General features: G+C 36.3%; 1 pseudogene; it reads right to left on the bottom strand.

Annotated features, from left to right (window-relative positions):
- Positions 1-9,071, bottom strand: part of LOC147356990 (large ribosomal subunit protein uL24 pseudogene) — a 39,005-nt pseudogene extending 29,934 nt beyond the window's left edge.
- Positions 9,072-18,083: the final 9,012 nt, after the last annotated feature.

The raw sequence follows: 18,083 nt of genomic DNA, 5'->3' as shown, positions 1-18,083 counted from the left end.
TCAAGTGGAATTTTAAGTAAAAGTCCAATACCACTTATAGCACATATGTGCTCATGCTCAGTCATGTCTGACTCTTTGAGACCTCATGGACTGTAGCCTGCCAGTCTCCTGTCTGTGGAATTTTTTGGGCCAGAACACTGGACTGGGTTGCCATTTCCTATTCCAGGGAATCTTTCTGGCCCAGGGATAGAAGTGTCTTTTGTGTCTCCTGCATTGGCAGGTGGGTTCCTTACCACTGCTCCACCAACATGTGTATGGAGAGGCAAAAGACCAAGATTAGCCAACGCAATATTAAAGAAGAATAAAGTTGGAAGTGTGACACTAACCAATTTCAGGATTAATACAAAGCTACAGTAATCAAGACAGTGTGGTACTGGCAATAGAAAGGACTAACAGATCAATGATACAGAATAGGAAGTACAGAAATAAACCCTGATAAATATAGACTACTGATCTTTTACTGGTGGCTCAGATGGTAAAGAATCTGCCTGTAATATAGGAGACTTGAGTTCAATCACTGTGTTAGGAAACTCCTGTGGAGAAGCGAATGGCTACCCACTCCAATATTCTTGCCTAGAGAATTCCATGGACAGAGGAGCCTGGTGAGCTACAGTCCTTGGGATCTGTAAGAGTCAGTACTAAGCCAGTAATACTTTCACTTTCATTTCAAAGGCAGTAAAATGGAGCAAAGAAAGTTTCTTTAAATTGGGACAACTTGATATCCACATGAAAAGCAATGAATTTAGAAACAGACCTTATACCTTTCACAAAAAATTAACTCAAAATGGGGGCTTCTCTGGTGTTCCAGTGGTTAAGCCTTCCCTTTCCAACGCAGTAGTGTAGATTCCATCTCTGGTTAGGGAGCTAAGTCCTCACATGTTGTTGCTGTTGTTCAGTTGTGTCCCACACTTTGTGACCCCAAGAGCTGCAGCAAATCAGGCTTGCCTGTCCTTCATTAACTATCTCCTAGAATTTGCTCAAACTTCTGTGCATTAAATTGTTGATGCCATCCAACCATTTTATACCTTGTTGCCCCCCTTCTCCTCCTGCCCTCAATTTTTCCTAGCATCAGGGTATTTTCCAATGAGTCAGGTGGCCAAAGTATTGGAGCTTCAGTTTCAGCATCAGTCCTTTCCATGAACACTCGGACTGATTTCCTTTAGCATTGACTGGTTTGATCTTCATGCTGTTCAAGGGACTCTCAAGAGTCTTTTCCAGCACCACAGTTCCAAAGCATACATTCTTCGGTGCTCAGGCTTTTTTATGGTCCAACTTTCACATCCATAATGACTCCTGGAAAAACCATAGCTTTAACTAAATGGATCTTTGTTGGCAAAGCGATGTTTCTGCTTTGCAATGCCCTGTCTATGTTTGTCATAACTTTTTTCCCAAGGAGCAAGTGTCTTTTATTTTCATGGCTGCAGTCACTGTCTATAGTGATTTTGGATCCCAAGAAAATAAAGTCTGTCACAGTTTCCATTGTTTCCTCATCTAATTACAATGAAATGATGGGATTAGATGTCACGATCTTATTTTTTTGAATGTGGAGTTTTAAGCCAGATTTTTCACTCTCCTTTTTCACCTTCATCAAAAGGGTTCTTTACTGCCTCTTAGCTTTCTGTCATAAGGGTGGTGTCCTCTGCATATTTGAGCCTACTGATATATCTCCTGGCAATCTTGATTCCAGCTTGTGCTTCATCAAGCCCTGCATTTGGCATGATGTACTCTACACAGAAATTAAGTAAGTAGGATGACAATATACAGCCTTGACATACTCCTTTCCCAATTTTGGACCAATCTGTTGTTCCTTGTCTGGTACTAACTATTGCTTCTTGACCAGTTTTCTCAGGAGGCAGGAAAGGTGGTCTGTTATTCCAATTTCTTGAAGAATTTTCCACAGTTTGTTATGATCCATACAGTCAAAGGCTTTAATATAGTCAGTGAAGCAGAGTAGATGCTTTTTTCTGGAATTCTCTTGCTTTTTGTGTTATCTGACAGATGTTGGGAATTTGATCTCTGTTTCCCCTGCCTTTTCTAAATGCAGCTTGTACATCTGAAAGTTCTCAGTTCACGTACATTGTACGCTCCTCAGTCCATGGGATTTCCTAGGGAAGAATACTGGGAATTCCTAGAATTCCTAGGGAAGAACAGCAGTTACTACTATTTGGGATCTTCCCAACCCAGAGATCAAAGCCAACTCTCCTGCACTGGGAGGAGGATTGTTTACCACTGAGCCAACAGGAAAGGTATTTATTAAATTGAGTTAGTTATTTTATCTTAATAATTATTTTTAAAACTGCTATCACTAATGTTATATTTATAATATAGACTTTATTATAGTAAACAATTCTGAGTTTTAATTGAAATGTAATTAAACTTATAATGCAACTTCCATGAACTTTTGTTCAGGGAAGTTATATCTTTTGTATATCTAATTGCCAATTTAAAAAATGCTTCTTAACAAACCAAGGTTTGATGATTGTTTTAAAAGTAATTTTTAAAAATGTAAATATAAAAATTTACAATACTATCTATAATAATTAAATGAAATTACAACAAATGAGAGAGTAGTTATGGTGCCCATTAAAGATGATTTTCCTCATTTAATACAATATTTTAGCATGTTAAGTGGTGGAACTCAATTCTTTTACTATAAAACTAATTTTGTTTGATATAAAACTGAATTCTTATGTTCAATAATATTCTCATCTCAGAGGGTAATGAAGAAAAATCCCACTAATTTGCAAACTAATGACACACTGACAAAATAACATAGGATGGTATGAACTGCAAAATGTTAAGACCTTAAAATCAATAAGCAAGATAACACATTATTTAAAACCAAAATTTTCCAAGTATGACATTACCTGATACTCTAGCTTCATGTGTCAATCATAGGAACTTCAGAGTACAATATTTTAAACTTTGAGAGAAAATAGATATCTTAGTAGTGTTTCAGATTTATTTGGGGCTAAAACGAAATATGAGCAATTCAGGGCTAAAATAGAACTTCCTAAGCTTTTTTAATGTCCATGATGGTCTAGAGATTTACATTGAAAGATCAACATAATGAGGTGATTATGCACAGATGCAAAATTTCAATCACACCATCCATAGGTGGTCTCAATAATGAGATCCTGATTGCCTAAAGGGAATGAAAATCTGAAGGCTGATTTCTCGCAAAATTAGAGGACATACTATAACTAGGATAGTTTCTCCTGTAATGAAATTAGTTTTTTAAATAATTTCTCTCAAATAACTGGCTCTTTTTAAACATGAAAATAAATACTTTGAAGATAAAACTAGAGGATTATTTTCAATGCCACTTACACATTACATGATTGAATATAATTATGTATCTGAAATTTTATAAATTATAAATAATTTTCACCTTTCAAATATAATTTTGATTTACACAAATCTTTACTAATAAACATGTTTTAAAAGTGGTATGGAGGAGATGGCACTCGGAGTGTCCACTCATCTTCCCTTTCTCCTGTGTTACTCAGCCAGCAGAATGACCATGATTGACAGATCATTAGATTCTGCAGGGGAATCATCTTTTTAGGCTTGAAGTCCTTAGGAAGATGTTCTGTTAAGGATTATAATTTGAAGAAGGGAATGGAAACCCACTCCAATACTCTTGTCTGGAGAATCCCAGGGATAGAGGACCCTGGCAGGCTACAGTTCATGGGAGCCGGATGCAGCTGAGTGACTAACAAATAATTTGTGAGACCACAGTGAAGACTAAGAACTATAGCATCTTGCTAATAAATTGCCATCCTTGTGTTCATGCACAATGATCAAACAATGAAGTTGATATTCTTCCTGGATAAATGATAGGAGCGAGAACCAACAGAAACTACTCAAATTATTCAGAGTTTGCATGATAAAAACAAAATCATTAACAATTATAGTATTTGTCAAAGGTCAATAATATCCCCAAACACTTATCAAAATAAAATTCAAAAATAATTTGGAGGAACATTTCCAAAGCTTAGGTAGTAAAAAAACAAACAGACAAACAAAAAATCCTGTTGGTTCTAAGTAGGTATTCCAATGAATACAATATTATTCTAAATCATAAATAGAAACAATTGGTGATTATAGCACATGGAAAGTATTAATAAAATGAATGACAACAATGACTCAAAGAATGGGAGGGAAAGATTGGGAACATTCTGTTGTAAAGTATCTCAATTACACAGGAAATAATGTTACATTAGTTAAAAAATGAAAATGAATATTGTAAAGTCTAGGCAACTGATATGCTAGAAAGGAGCTAAAATGGAATCCTATAAAATGCTCAATTAAAACTAGATAAAAGAGCAAAAAATGCCTCTGTCAATAAATATAAAACAATTACAAACATATTTATGTTTATCCAACATTAAATATGAATGGCCTAAAGATACTAATTAAAAGATATTTGGCAAAACTAATACAATTATGTAAAGTTTAAAAATAAAATAAAATTAGAAGAAAAAAAATAAAAGAAAGAGATTGAATTTATATAAACAACTGTGTGAGGTCTATAAAAAAACTAATTTAAAATATAAAGACTAAAATAGACTAAAAGTAAAGAGATGAACTTCTACTTCTGAAAAGATGAAATGTTATACCTTTCTTCATAAGTACAATGAAAAGTCTTGAACAGTTATATAGAAATCAAACATAAGACTACTCTAAAAGGTGCAAAAAACTTGAGGATCTACAGAATAACATGATGATGAGTTCTCTGAGTTTTCTTTTTACTTCATATATTCCAAATGAAAAGGAGAAAAAAGGCAATAATAAAGGATTGCAAATAATAATGGAAAAAAACTTTCCAATTTGGGGGAAAAAAAATCTTATAAACCTACAAGTTTAAGAAGTTGAGTGAATTATGTTATTCCAAACAGAATAAACCTAAAACATACTTAACAAGATCCTTTATAATTAAGCTCCCAACAACTAAAGAGAAAAACAGTCTTGAATATAGTCAAAGAAAAATGACATTTTGCCTAAATGAGAATTAAATTAGAAGACAGTAGACTTCTCATCTCCAAACATTGAGGCCAGAAGAAAAGTATTTAAGTGCTGAAATAATAGAACTGTCAACAATCTCATGCATAGTGAAAATATCCTTTTGGACTAGAGGGGAAATCAAGATATTCTCAGATAAGGAAAACTAAGAGAATTAGTTACCAACAAACTTACCCTAAAAGAATGGCTGGAAGTTTTCTAACAGGAAAAGAATGATAAAAAAGAAACTGGGATATCAGGAAAGGAGAAAGACAGTTAGCAAAAGAGTAATGAATACAATAGAAAACTTTCTCATGAGTCTTCTAAATTATTTTTGGTGGCAGAAGTAAAAATTACAATACTGACTGGTGTGATTCTATGTATATACACAGGATACAGTTAAGAAAATTATTTTTTTTAAAGGAGAGTAAAAGCCCATAAATGGAAGAAAGCCTTCAACTTTTCAAACAAGCTGATGAAATGACAGCAATAGACTGTGAAAATTGAAGTATATAAATAGTGTAATACATAAAAAATCATCAATAAAGCTGTACAAAGAAAAACACTCAGAAGCACTATAGATAAATCAAAATAGAATTCTAAAAATTGGTTCAAGTAAGTAGTTCAAAGTTAGGAAAAAGAAAGCCTAGAGAGGAATAACAGAAGTTATTATATATATATATACATATTGTATATATTATATTGTATATATGTAAAAAATGCAGAATTAAGTTCTAATTTATCAAAAATCACATGAAATGGAAAATGATCTGAATGTATCAGATAGAATACAGCTATTAATAAGGTGGATCAAAAAATATGACCCAATAATATGCCAGTGGCAAGTAACTCTCTTCAAATATAATTATATAGGAGGTTGAAATAAGATAACGAAAAAATCTTATGCAAATATTAATCAAAGGAAAGCCAAAGTGACTATATTAATATCAAATAAATTCAACTTCAGAGCAAAGAAAGTCACTAGGTAGGGAGAGGGATTGCATCGTAACTGTCAATCCATCTTAAAAACAGAGAACACATACGTGGGCATGCACTTAGCTATAGAGATGAAAACTATACAAAGTAAAATCTAATCAAACTGAAGGAGAAATACAGATATCCATATTTGGTTAAAGGTAAAGATTGTGATTAACTTAAGATTAGACTTGATTTAGATTTGATTAACTTTAGATTAGAGATACCAAGGGAACATATCATACAAAGATGGGCTCAATAAAGGACAGAAATGGTATGGACCTAACAGAAGCAGAAGATATTAAGAAGAGGTGGCAAGAATACACAGAAGAACAGTACAAAAATAAAAGAATCTTAATGACCTGTGATCACTCACACTCACCTACAGCAGGACATCCTGGAATGTGAAGTCAAGTGGGTCTTAGGTAGCATTACTACGAACAAAGCTAGTGGAAGTGATGGAATTCCAGTTGAGCTATTTCAAATTTTAAAAGATGATACTCTGAAACTGCTGCACTCAATACGTCAGCAAATTTGGAAAACTCAGCAGTGGCCACAGGAAAGTCAGTTTTCATTCCAATCCCAAAGAAAGGTAATGCCAAAGAATGCTCAGACTACCACACAATTGCACTCATCTCACACACTAATAAAGTAATATTCAAAATTCTCCAAGCCAGGCTTTAGCAATATGTGAACCATGAAATTCCAGATGTTCAAGCTGTTTTTAGAAAAGGCAGAAGAACCAGAGATCAAATTGCCAACATCCGAGGGATCATCAAAAAAGCAAGAGAGTTCCAGAAAAACATCTACTTCTGCTTTATTGACTATGCCAAAGCCTTTGACTGCGTGGATCACAATAAATTGTGGACAATTCTGAAAGAGATGGGAATACCACACCACCTGACCTTCCTCTTGAGAAACCTTTATGCAGGTCAGGAAGCAACAGTTAGAACTGGATATGGAACAACAAACTGGTTCCAAATAGGAAAAGGAGTATGTCAAGGCTGTATATTATCACCCTGCTTATTTAACTTATATGCAGAGTACATCATGAGAAACGCTGAACTGGAAGAAGCACAAGCTGGAATCAAGATTGCTGGGAGAAATATCAATAACTTCAGATATGCAGATGACACAGCCCTTATGTCAGAAAGTGAAGAAGAACTAAAGAGCCTCTTGGTGAGATTGAAAGAGGAGAGTGAAAATGTTGGCTAAAAACTCAACATTCAGAAAACTAAGATCATGGCATCCAGTCCCATCACTTCATGGCAAATAGATGGAGAAACAGTGACTAACTTTATTTTTCTGGGCTCCAAAATCACTGCAGATGGTGATTGCAGCCATGAAATTAAGAGACACTTACTCCTTGGAAGGAAAGTTATGACCAACCTAGACAGCATATTAAAAAGCAGAGACATTACTATGCCAACAAAAGTCCATATAGTCAAGGATATGGATTTTCCAGTAGTCATGTATGGATGTGAGAGTTGGACTATAAAGAAATCTGAGTGCCAAACAATTGATGCTTTTGAACTGTGGTACTGGAGAAGACTCTTGAGAGTCTCTTGGACTGCAAGGAGATCTAACCAGTCCATCCTAAAGGAGATTAGTCTTGGGTGTTCATTGGCGGTACTGATGTTGAAGCTGAAACTCCAATACTTTGGCCACCTGGTGTGGAGAGCTGACTCCTCTGAAAATACTCTGATGTTGAGAAAGATTGAGGGCATGAGGAGAAGGGGATGACAGAGAATGAGATGGTTGAATGGCATCACTGACACAATGGACATGGTTTTGGATAGACTCGGGGAGTTGGTGATGGACAGGGAGGCCTGGCGTGCTGAGATTCATGGGGTCACAAGAGTAGGACACGACTGAGCACCTGAACTGCACTGAACTGAAAGATTTTGATACTCATTTCAAAAAATTGGTACGACAACTAGAGAGAGATTAGTAAGTACAGAAGAACTCAAGAAGAACATTTGTCTCCAGGATTCAGTCAAAATTCATACAACCCTCCATGAAAAGGAGCAGTAGATGTATCCAAGTGTTGACAAACTTAAAACAAGATATACACTGTATCCTGGGACATAACTTCAAAACATGTACAAAAATTGAAATCATACAAAATGTGTTCTCTACCTACAGTTGAATTAGTTACTAATCAATAACAAAAAGATAATAAGAAAATATCAAACACTAAACAACAGGCTTAATCCATTCATGTATCAAAGAGAAAATATTTAGGGAAGTATGTTAGGGGTTTCCCTGGTGGCTTAGATGGTAAAGAATCCACCTGCAATTCAGGAGACTCAGGTTTGATCCCTGGGTCAGGAAGATCCCCTGGAGGAGGGAATGGCTACCCACTCCAGTATTCTTGCCTGGAGAATCCTATGGACAGAGGAGCCTGGGAGGGCTACAGTCCATGGGGTTGCAAAGATTTGGACATGACTGACCAACTAATTAATTACACATGAAATGCTTTGAAATAAAAGGTAGTGTAAATATATCAAAGAGACAAGGGTAAAGCAGCCTTGAGAGAAATATTATAACATAAAGTGCATACACTAAAAAGAATAGCCCACCATGTACACAGAGCCTTTTTAATATTGAAAAATGAAAACCTTCCAAGCCCCTGCCTCCAGCCTCTGCTCTGGATAAACAAACTGTGTCCCCATCATGAGGGAGAAGATTCCAGCAGCAAAGTGCAGAAATTCATGATCTCTGGACTCCAGATCCCCTCTGGCTGCAGCAGTGAGACTGCTCCATCCTTGATAAGAGGAATGATGACATGTAAGAACCAGGTCCAGAAACTGAGAGCAGCTTGAGACAGTTTTCTGAGCATCTTTGGTGTAGAGGAGATAGCCAACTGGAAGAAGTGCAGTGAGGAAAAGATCCAGAAACCAGGTGACCATTCAGGCAATACCGCCTGGACCCAGCTACCTACCCAGGTTAATATCATCCCCTGGAGCTCCACAGGCCTGTTGTTGGCAGACAGTGCCAAAGGGAAGATTGGTCCCAGCAAGCCTCTTGAAATCCCAACAGCCACCACCTTCATCTTCAGCTATCAACATTCCCAGCTCCACCACACCCATCATCTCAGTGCCTCAGCCACTTGTGGTGCTGGTGAATACTTTGAATACTACCTCTTTACCAAATGGGCATCTTGCAAATATTTTTACCTAGGTTGCATCTTTCCTTTCTGTTAATGTGCTCTCTGATCAGTCACTCAATCATGTCCAGCTCTTTGGGAGCCCATAGGCTCCTCTGTCTATGGGATTTCCAGGCAAGCAAGAACACTGGAGTGGGTTGCCATTTCCTCTTCCAGGAGATCTTCCCAACCTAGGGGTTCAACCAATGTCACTTGCATCTTTCTCTTAATAGAGTCTTTCAAAATTTCAACATCATTTTTTTTTTCCTATGGATTAGGCCACACTTAAAATCTCATTGAAAGTGAAAATGTTAGTTGCTCAGTTGTGTCTGACTCTTTGCGACCCCATGGACTGTAGTCCATTAGGCCCCTCTGTCCATGAAATTCTCCATGCAAGAATTCTGGAGTGGGTTGCCATGCCCTTCTACAGGGGATCTTCCCAACCCAGGGATCAACCTGGGTTTCCTGCATTGCAGGCAGATTCTTTACCACCTGGGAAGCCCTAAAGTACAAAACTAAATTAATTATTTTGTTGAAGCTTCCACTATTTTTCTCCAACTACAAATATTCAGTGCTGTCTTATTTTGGAATGCCTGTTTTTCTTCCATCAAGTTAAATAGAAAAAAAAAAAAAGGCAAATTCATTATTCATTTAAGAAACCAAGAAAACAAATTTTTTGTTGAAGTAACATCCCATACTTGAAGGTGAAAAAGATTCTGTTCTACCACAGGTCTAGTTTTGCTCAACTGTCAAAGAGTGCAAAATATCCTCATAAGCAGACAATGTCAACATTAACTTTTTCCAAAGGCTCGGGGGGAAGTTTGGTCAATTTATAATGGTGTGAGGGGCCTTCTAGTGAAAACTGGGGATTCCCTGGTGGCTCAGCAGTGAAGAATCTGCCTGTAATGCAAGATACCCAGGTTTGATCCCTGGGTGGGAAGATCCCCTAGAGGAGGGAATGGCAACCCACTCTAGAACTCATGCCTAGAGAATCCCATAGATAGAGAAGCCTGGTGGCCTACAGTCCGTAGGTTCACACAGAGTCAGACATGATGGAAGTAACTCAGCAGCAGCAGCATCTAGTGAAGATTCCAATGTTCTTGGTTGCATCTTCGGTTAAAAGACATAAAGGTAATACTGTTTCCAATGAACTTTGCCTCCAGAACAGTGGCGCCTATATAGAACTAAAACTCAGATTTGGGATTTATTACCATCAACTAGAAAATTAATAAGTGTAAATAGCAGATGAAATAATACTAGGAACAATCTTTCTAGTTATTTTTCTACTTTCTTATTTTTTAGATTTGGGTAACTTAGACATATGTATATATTAATATTAAGCCTCGTGCTCCTACAAAAAAAAAAAAACAATGGATCTTAATTATTTGAAGATTACATATTTGCAAATTCATCTATTTGTTAAAATTTATTTGTAAAACCAAATCAACACTTGGAGTGTCTCCAGGGTTATTCTTGGACATGCACAGATGGACAAAATCTCTGAGCTGCCCTAAGTACACCTTACCAGCCAAGGCTGAAAATGATACATTTCTCCTTTATCCCTTATACTATAAGCAAACTTTCTTTCTTCAAACTTCTTACTGCCAGTGCTTCACCTTTTTTCTGTTGTTTTCTGTTGGTAGTTTCAACAAAATTTGGTAATTTGTCTCATGTTTTCAGCACAAGAAGCCTGTTATTGTGTCAGTGGATATATTTTTGATATTCACGGATAAAATCCACATCAATGACAGTGTGGATAAAGTGGAAACCCCATAGAGTTTAAATAATTTGTTCAGGTTTCACAACAGTAGTTGATATATAAATTCTCTTGCACTTTGAGCCACTGTGTTATAAAAAATATTAATAAACCCCTCTAGGAGAGAGACCGCCTTTATAGTGGCACAATATGACACCACCCTTATGGAAGAAAGCAAAGAAGAACTAAAGAGTCTCTTGAAGTGAAGTCTCTTGAAGTGAAAGAGGATAATGAAGAAGCTGGCTTAAAACTCAACATTCAGAAAACTAAGATCATGGCATCCAGTCCCGTCACTTCATGGCAAATAGATGGGGAAACAATGGAAACTGTGACAGACTTTATTTTGGGGGGCTCCAAAATCAATGCAGATGGTGACTGCAGCCATGAAATTAAAACATGCTTGCTCTTTGGAAGAAAGGCTATGACAAACCTAGACAGCATGTTAAAAAGCAGAGACATTACTTTGCCAACAAAAGTCCGTCCACCCAAAGGTATGGTTTTTCCAGTAGTCATGAATGGATGTGAGAGTTGGACCTCAACTGAGCATCGAAGAATTGATGCTTTTGAACTGTGGTGTTGGAGAAAACTCTTGAGAGTCCCTTGGACTGCAAGGAGATCAAACCAGTCAGTTCTAAATGAAATCAGTCCTGAATATTCATTGGAAGGACTGATGCTGAAGCTGAAACTCCAATATTTTGGCCACCTGATGAGAAGAACTGACACTTTGGAAAAGACCCTGATGCTGGGAAGATTGAAGGCAAGATGAAAAGGGGATGAAAGAGGATGAGATGGTTGGATGACATCACCAACTCGATGGACGTGAGTTTGAGCAAGCTGAGGGAGTGGTGATGGACAGGGAAGCCTGGCACGCTGCAGTCCATGGGATCAGAGTCAGACATGACGGAGTGAATGAAGCCTGGCATGCTGCAGTCCATGGGATCAGAGTCAGACATGGCGGAGTGAATGAGCTGAGGCGAAAGACACCACCCTCTCAAGTAATGAGTTATTTTGGTCATTCTAAATAAAATGAATGGAAGCAGAAATTAGAAAAGAAAAAAACATTTTATCTTTTTGCAATTTTTCATGTATCTATTGTCATAACATGAATTCATTTTAGGTGTGATGCATTGTTTTTAGGAAAATAAGTAACTTCAGGCATTTTTTATATTTACAGGATTATTGAAATAATTTTTATTTATGTATTATTTTAGGTGGATTTTAGTTTAAATCAGCAATTATATAAATAGCTTTACTATTTTGTATTATTATATTTACATTGGATGTTTAACATGCAAATCAATTAAAGACATTTGAATTGAGGAAATTATTAAAGTATATTACTGTGTTTAACCACTAATTTGACTATTTCACCTTAAATATTTTAAATGTAAATCTAACATACTATATTCATTACTGTAAGTCAAATACTTGCTAAGATATAAAATGATTTAAAAAACCAAGGTTATTCTGAGCATAAATAAATTTGGTTCCATATATCTGCTGCTGCTGCTGCTGCTGCTAAATCGCTTCAGTAGTGTCCGACTCTGTCTGACCCCGTAGACGGCAGCCCACCAGGCTCCCTCATCCCTGGGATTCTCTAGGCAAGAACACTGGAGTGGGTTGCCATTTCCTTCTCCAATACCAAGCATACATAACAATCGGTAAAGTAGTTTACCAACAGAATACACTAGTTGTACAATTACCTCATTTATTTGAAGATAACTTTACTTTTAATGAAAGTACTTACATGAATATATACCTGTGAACCAGTATATTATATTATTTTCACAGTAGAATCACAAAAAGGCAACAAGATACATGAAAACAATTCTGCTTTTCAATTGTGCAAAAAAAAAAAAAAAAAAAAATCTTCCTTTCAGGAAATCACAACCTTTAGTTTCCATTATTAACAAGTTATATGTTGGGAATGAGTCAATTCTCTTTAGAAATTATATTTGACCTCTAAACATCTTTCTCTATAGGTTAAGTAAAATATTAATGGTGTATGACCTAAATTGTATTTTATGATCTTCTAGTTTATGAAAATAAGTTTTATTTTAAACATGCTAAGTTACTACTGCTTCTGGCACTGCTGCTAAGTCGCTTCAGTCGTATCCGACTCTGTGCGACCCCATAGATGGCAGCCCACAAGGCTCCCCCATCCCTGGGATTCTCCAGGCAAGAACAACCTGGAGTGGGTTGCCATTTCCTTCTCCTAGTTACTACTAAGAACCCTTAAATTACAAATATGAATCTCCAGTGGTGTAAAAATTCACTGTATGTGTAATTGTAAAATATTCTAAATTTTAGAGCAAAACCACATCATAGTGCTCTGATTTTCTTTTGAAAAGATGAAGACATTGCACAGAACTGCTAATGTTCTACCAAATAGTTGGAGAAATTTTAATAGAATCCTAAATTCTTCTTATATCAAAATTTTAGTTATATATACGTACATACATAGTAGTAAATCCAATCTGCCCCAACACCCTACAATACTACTGGTTTCTGACAAGAGACAAGTTTGTCTACACAGTCTCAGAAAATTAGAGGCACTTTAGGGTTACTTCTGGGGTGAAGGATCTTGGTGTGTGTGTGGAGGGAGCATGCAGGGAGAGTAAATAAAGCTTATGCATTATTTACAAAAATAAAGTTTCTCCTGAAAGTAACCTATATTTGACTTCACCTAAAATGTTGAAATAACCCCAAATTTCAAACTTAGAGCAAATTGAACGTATGCAGAAAGAAAGATTATACGTGAAAACCTATACTTATTGGGATCTCCAGAAACTACTGATTATCTGGGGTATCTCATATCACCAGAAGCAGCTTCCTTTTTTTGATCGTGAAACCTGGAGGTGAATTGACAGACCTGAGGCTCTGATTAGGAACATTTTCTAGTAAAATGTGTTTACAGAACATAAGCAACCATCATGATTAGAAGAGAAGTAGATATTCTACAGCATAATGGACCTCAGCAGAAAACTGCCTTATAACAAACACTTCAGAAATTTGTATAGATATTTTTGGGGGACATCTCTTGGTTTACACATCTGTGTATAGGGAAGCTAGAAAATTTCCAAGCTATGGAAACTCTCTCCAAATCAAAGATTTGTTGTAGTTCCCACATAATATTTAAATAACTGGCAACTACTCAGGGAACCTTCCAGACCAGTATAATAAAATGTTATTTTATGTGTAAGTACAAGACATTTTGGCACAGTTTTAACAGCCACTGAATTTGCAGGGATGCAAATGCAAATTACAAATTGCATGATGTAAATTGATGACAGACTTTTTTTTTATTTGCTACAGAGTACACAACAGTAATTCATTTCATATTTAAGCAATTGTTTGAATAAGATATAGACAAAATAAACTAGAACACAGTTTTTTGTTAATAATAGGCTAAATAGCATATTAAATATAACTCTACCCCATTGCAGTTTTGATTTTCACTTTTCTGGTAATTAGCAATGTTGAGCATCTTTTTATGTGCCAGTTGGCCATCTGTATGTCTTCTTTGGAGAAATGTCTATTTAGATCTGCACATTTTTGTTTGGGCTGTCTGTTTTTATATTTAGTTGAATGAGTCATTATATATTTTGAAAATTAATCCTATATTTCTGAAACTATTCCAAAAATTGCTGAGTAAGGAACACTTCCTAGTCTATTCTATGAAGCCACCATCACCCTGATAACAATGCCAGACAAAGGTAGCACAAAAATGTAAAGTACAGGAAAATATCATTGATGAGCATAAATGCAAAAATCCTCAACAAAATTATAGCAAACAGAATCCAACAATACATTATAGGGTCATATACCATGGTCAAGTGGGATTTATCTTAGTGAGGCAAGGATTTTTCAAAACCTTCAAATCAATTAATGTGATACACTATACCAACAAATCGAGGAATAAGTCATATGATAATCTCAGTAGATGCAGAAAAACTTGGCAAAATTTGACAAATATTTTAAATAAATAAATAATAATATGCTCTTCTCAAAATCCACAATTAAAAATCCACAATTAAAAATAAAGTTGTAAAATAAAGATTATTTTGCCCTGTATCTTTTCATCCATGGAAAAATTACATAAGGATAGAGATAAATATCTGAAGGAGGCTTTCTTGATGATTTAGTGTAATTTCTACTCTGGCAAAGAATAGCGTGTTTGTGCTCAGTCATGTCTGACTCTTGCAATCTCATGCAACTCATACCCTACTAGGCTTCTATGTCCATAAGATTTCCCAGGGAAGAATACTGGGATGGGTATCCATTTCCTTCTCCAAGGGATCTTCCTCATCTGGGGATTGAACTTGCATCCTTTGTGTTTCCTGCATTATCAGGCAGATTCTTTACCACTGGGCCACCTGGGAAGCCCCATGGCAAAGTATAGGGAAGTATCATATATTTCTTGTGGATCCCAGAAGTGGTTCTTGCAGTATAACCAGTGAGTCTGTAAATACTGTGACATGACTATGTAGGCAAACAAGCTGGTAGAAGTTTCATTGGCCAATGGAACTCAGCTGTTTTCTCACTTCAAAATTCTGATCCAGTTCTTCCATCCTAACAACTAACTATATTCCTAGAGAACTGTGCTTTGTTCTTTTCTTTATTATTTTCATATTAAATACTTTGATATAATATCTTGTATCATGTGACAAATGATAATGACCCAATAAAACTGAATCAGTTGCTTCTATTTTCAAGCCACAGGGATGTCATTACTTTCAAGAGTATGTATAGATTTGATGATACATATCCCACCAACCCAAACACACATTTTTCAAAAATCATCTCAGAAAATGTAAGCAAAGAGCTCACTAAAGCTGTTGTGCCAACACTTCAACCTGGTCAGACACCAGATTTTTGAGCCTTAGGAACAAGGACCCCTGTGACATCTGTTTCAAAGATTTGAAATAAAAAATCACTAGGGCAAAGACTAATGCTAGAATGTCCATTGGAAGAAAGAACTATGTGTGTTTGAGACTTGCTTTCAAGCTCAAGTTGACCCAATTTGAGCAGTAACTACTAACAAGTGAGTAACTGATGGAAACAGGATAACAGATACACCATCTTTTTATTACCATCTTCCACTGGGATGTTTTCAAACCCAATGACTTGGAGACCGAGTATGGGTAATAATGGAATCTATCAGCTACAAGTTGCATAGTCCTAGAGAAATCTTCGTAGCTTCCTGTAGAACTTCATTTTGATTTACTTCTCTTTGACAGAGGTCCAGATCGATCTCGATCTCTCTCTCATCTCTGCATCTATCTCTACTTCCCTCCCTATATGAATTCTTGCTTTCATTTGGTATCTATAGCTTCAGTAAAGATGCTTCTTTGCATGGTGGACTTTTTATTTAAATATAAATTTATTTATTTTAATTGGAGGCTAATTACTTTACAATATTATAGTGGTTTTTGCCATACATTGACATAACTCCACCATGGGTGTACATGTGTTCCCCATCCTGAACCCCCTCCTACCTCCCTCCCCATCTCATCCCTCTGGGTCATCCCATTGCACCTGCCCCAAGAACCCTGTATCATGCATTGAAACTGGACTGGCGATTCATTTCACATATGATAATATACATGTTTCAATGCCATTCTCCCAAATCATCCCACCCTCTCCGTCTCCCACAGAGTCCAGAAGACTGTTCTATACATCTGTGTCACTTTTGCTGTCTCGCATACAAGGTTATTGTTACCATCTTTCTTAATTCCATATATATGTGTTATTATACTGTATTGGTGTTTTTCTTTCTGGCTTACTTCACTCTGTGTAATAGGTTCCAGTTTCATCCACCTCATTAGAACTGATTCAAATGTATTCTTTTTAATGGCTGAGTAATATTCCATTGTGTATATGTACCACTGCTTTCTTATCCATTCATCTGCTGATGGACATCTAGGTTGCTTCCATGTCCTGGCTATTATAAACAGTGCTGTGATGAACATTGGGGTACATGTGTCTCTTTCAATTCTGGTTTCCTTGGTGTGTATGCCCAGTAGTGGGATTGCTGGGTTATAAGGCAGTTCTATTTTCAAATTTTTAAGAAAACTCCACACTGTTCTCTATAGTGGCTGTACTAGTTTGCATTCCCACCAACAGTATAAGAAGGTTCCCTTTTCTCCACACCCTCTCCAGCATTTACTGCTTGTAGATTTTTGGATAGCAGCCATCTGGCGTGAAATGGTACCTCACTGTGGTTTTGATTTGCATTTCTATGATAATGAGTGATTTTGAGCATCTTTTCATGTGTTTGCATTTCTCTGATAATGAGTGATGTTGAGCATCTTTTCATGTGTTTGTTAGCCATCTGTATGTCTTCTTTGGAGAAATGTCTGTTTAGTTCTTTGGCCCATTTTTTTGACTGAGTTGTTTATTTTTCTGGAATTGAGCTGACAAAGATTAATTCTTTGTCAGTTGCTTCACTTGCTATTATTTTCTCCCATTCTGAAGGCTGTCTTTTCACCTTGCTTATAGTTTCCTTTGTTGTGGAGAAGCTTAGGTCACATTTGTTTATTTTTGCTTTTATTTACAATATTTTGTGAGGTGGGTCATAGAGGATCCTGCTGTGATGTATGTTGGAGAGTGTTTTGCCTATGTTCTCCTCTAGGAGTTTTATAGTTTCTGGTCTTACATTTAGCTCTTTAATCCATTTTGAGTTTATTTTTGTGTATGGTGTTAGAAAGTGTTCTAGTTTCATTCTTTTACAAGTGGCTGACCAGTTTTCCCAGCACCACTTGTTAAAGAGATTGTATTTTCTCCATTGTATATTCTTGCCTCCTTTGTGAAAGATAAGGTGTCCATAGGTGTGTGGACTTATCTCTAGGCTTTCTATTTTGTTCCATTGATCTATATTTCTGTCTTTGTGCCAGTACTATACTGCCTTGATGATGGTGGTTTTGTAGTAGAGCCTGAAGTCAGGCAGGTTGATTCCTCCAGTTCCATTCTTCTTTCTCAAGATTGCTTTGGCTATTTGAGGTTTTTTCTATTTCCATACAAATTGTGAAGTTATTTGTTCTAGCTCTGTGAAAAATACCGTTGGTAGCTTGATAGAGATTGCATTGAATCTATAGATTGCTTTGGGTAGTATATTCATTTTCACTATATTGATTCTTCTGATCCATGAACATGGCATATTTCTCCATCTATTAGTGTTCTCTTTGATTTCTTTCACCA

Source organism: Bos grunniens, chromosome 16 (genome assembly GCF_055505025.1).
Source record: "Bos grunniens cultivar Pamir isolate PY7600 chromosome 16, Bosgru_T2T1.0, whole genome shotgun sequence".
Classification (NCBI taxonomy): domain Eukaryota; kingdom Metazoa; phylum Chordata; class Mammalia; order Artiodactyla; family Bovidae; genus Bos; species Bos grunniens.
This window is presented reverse-complemented; position numbering and strand designations above follow the sequence as displayed.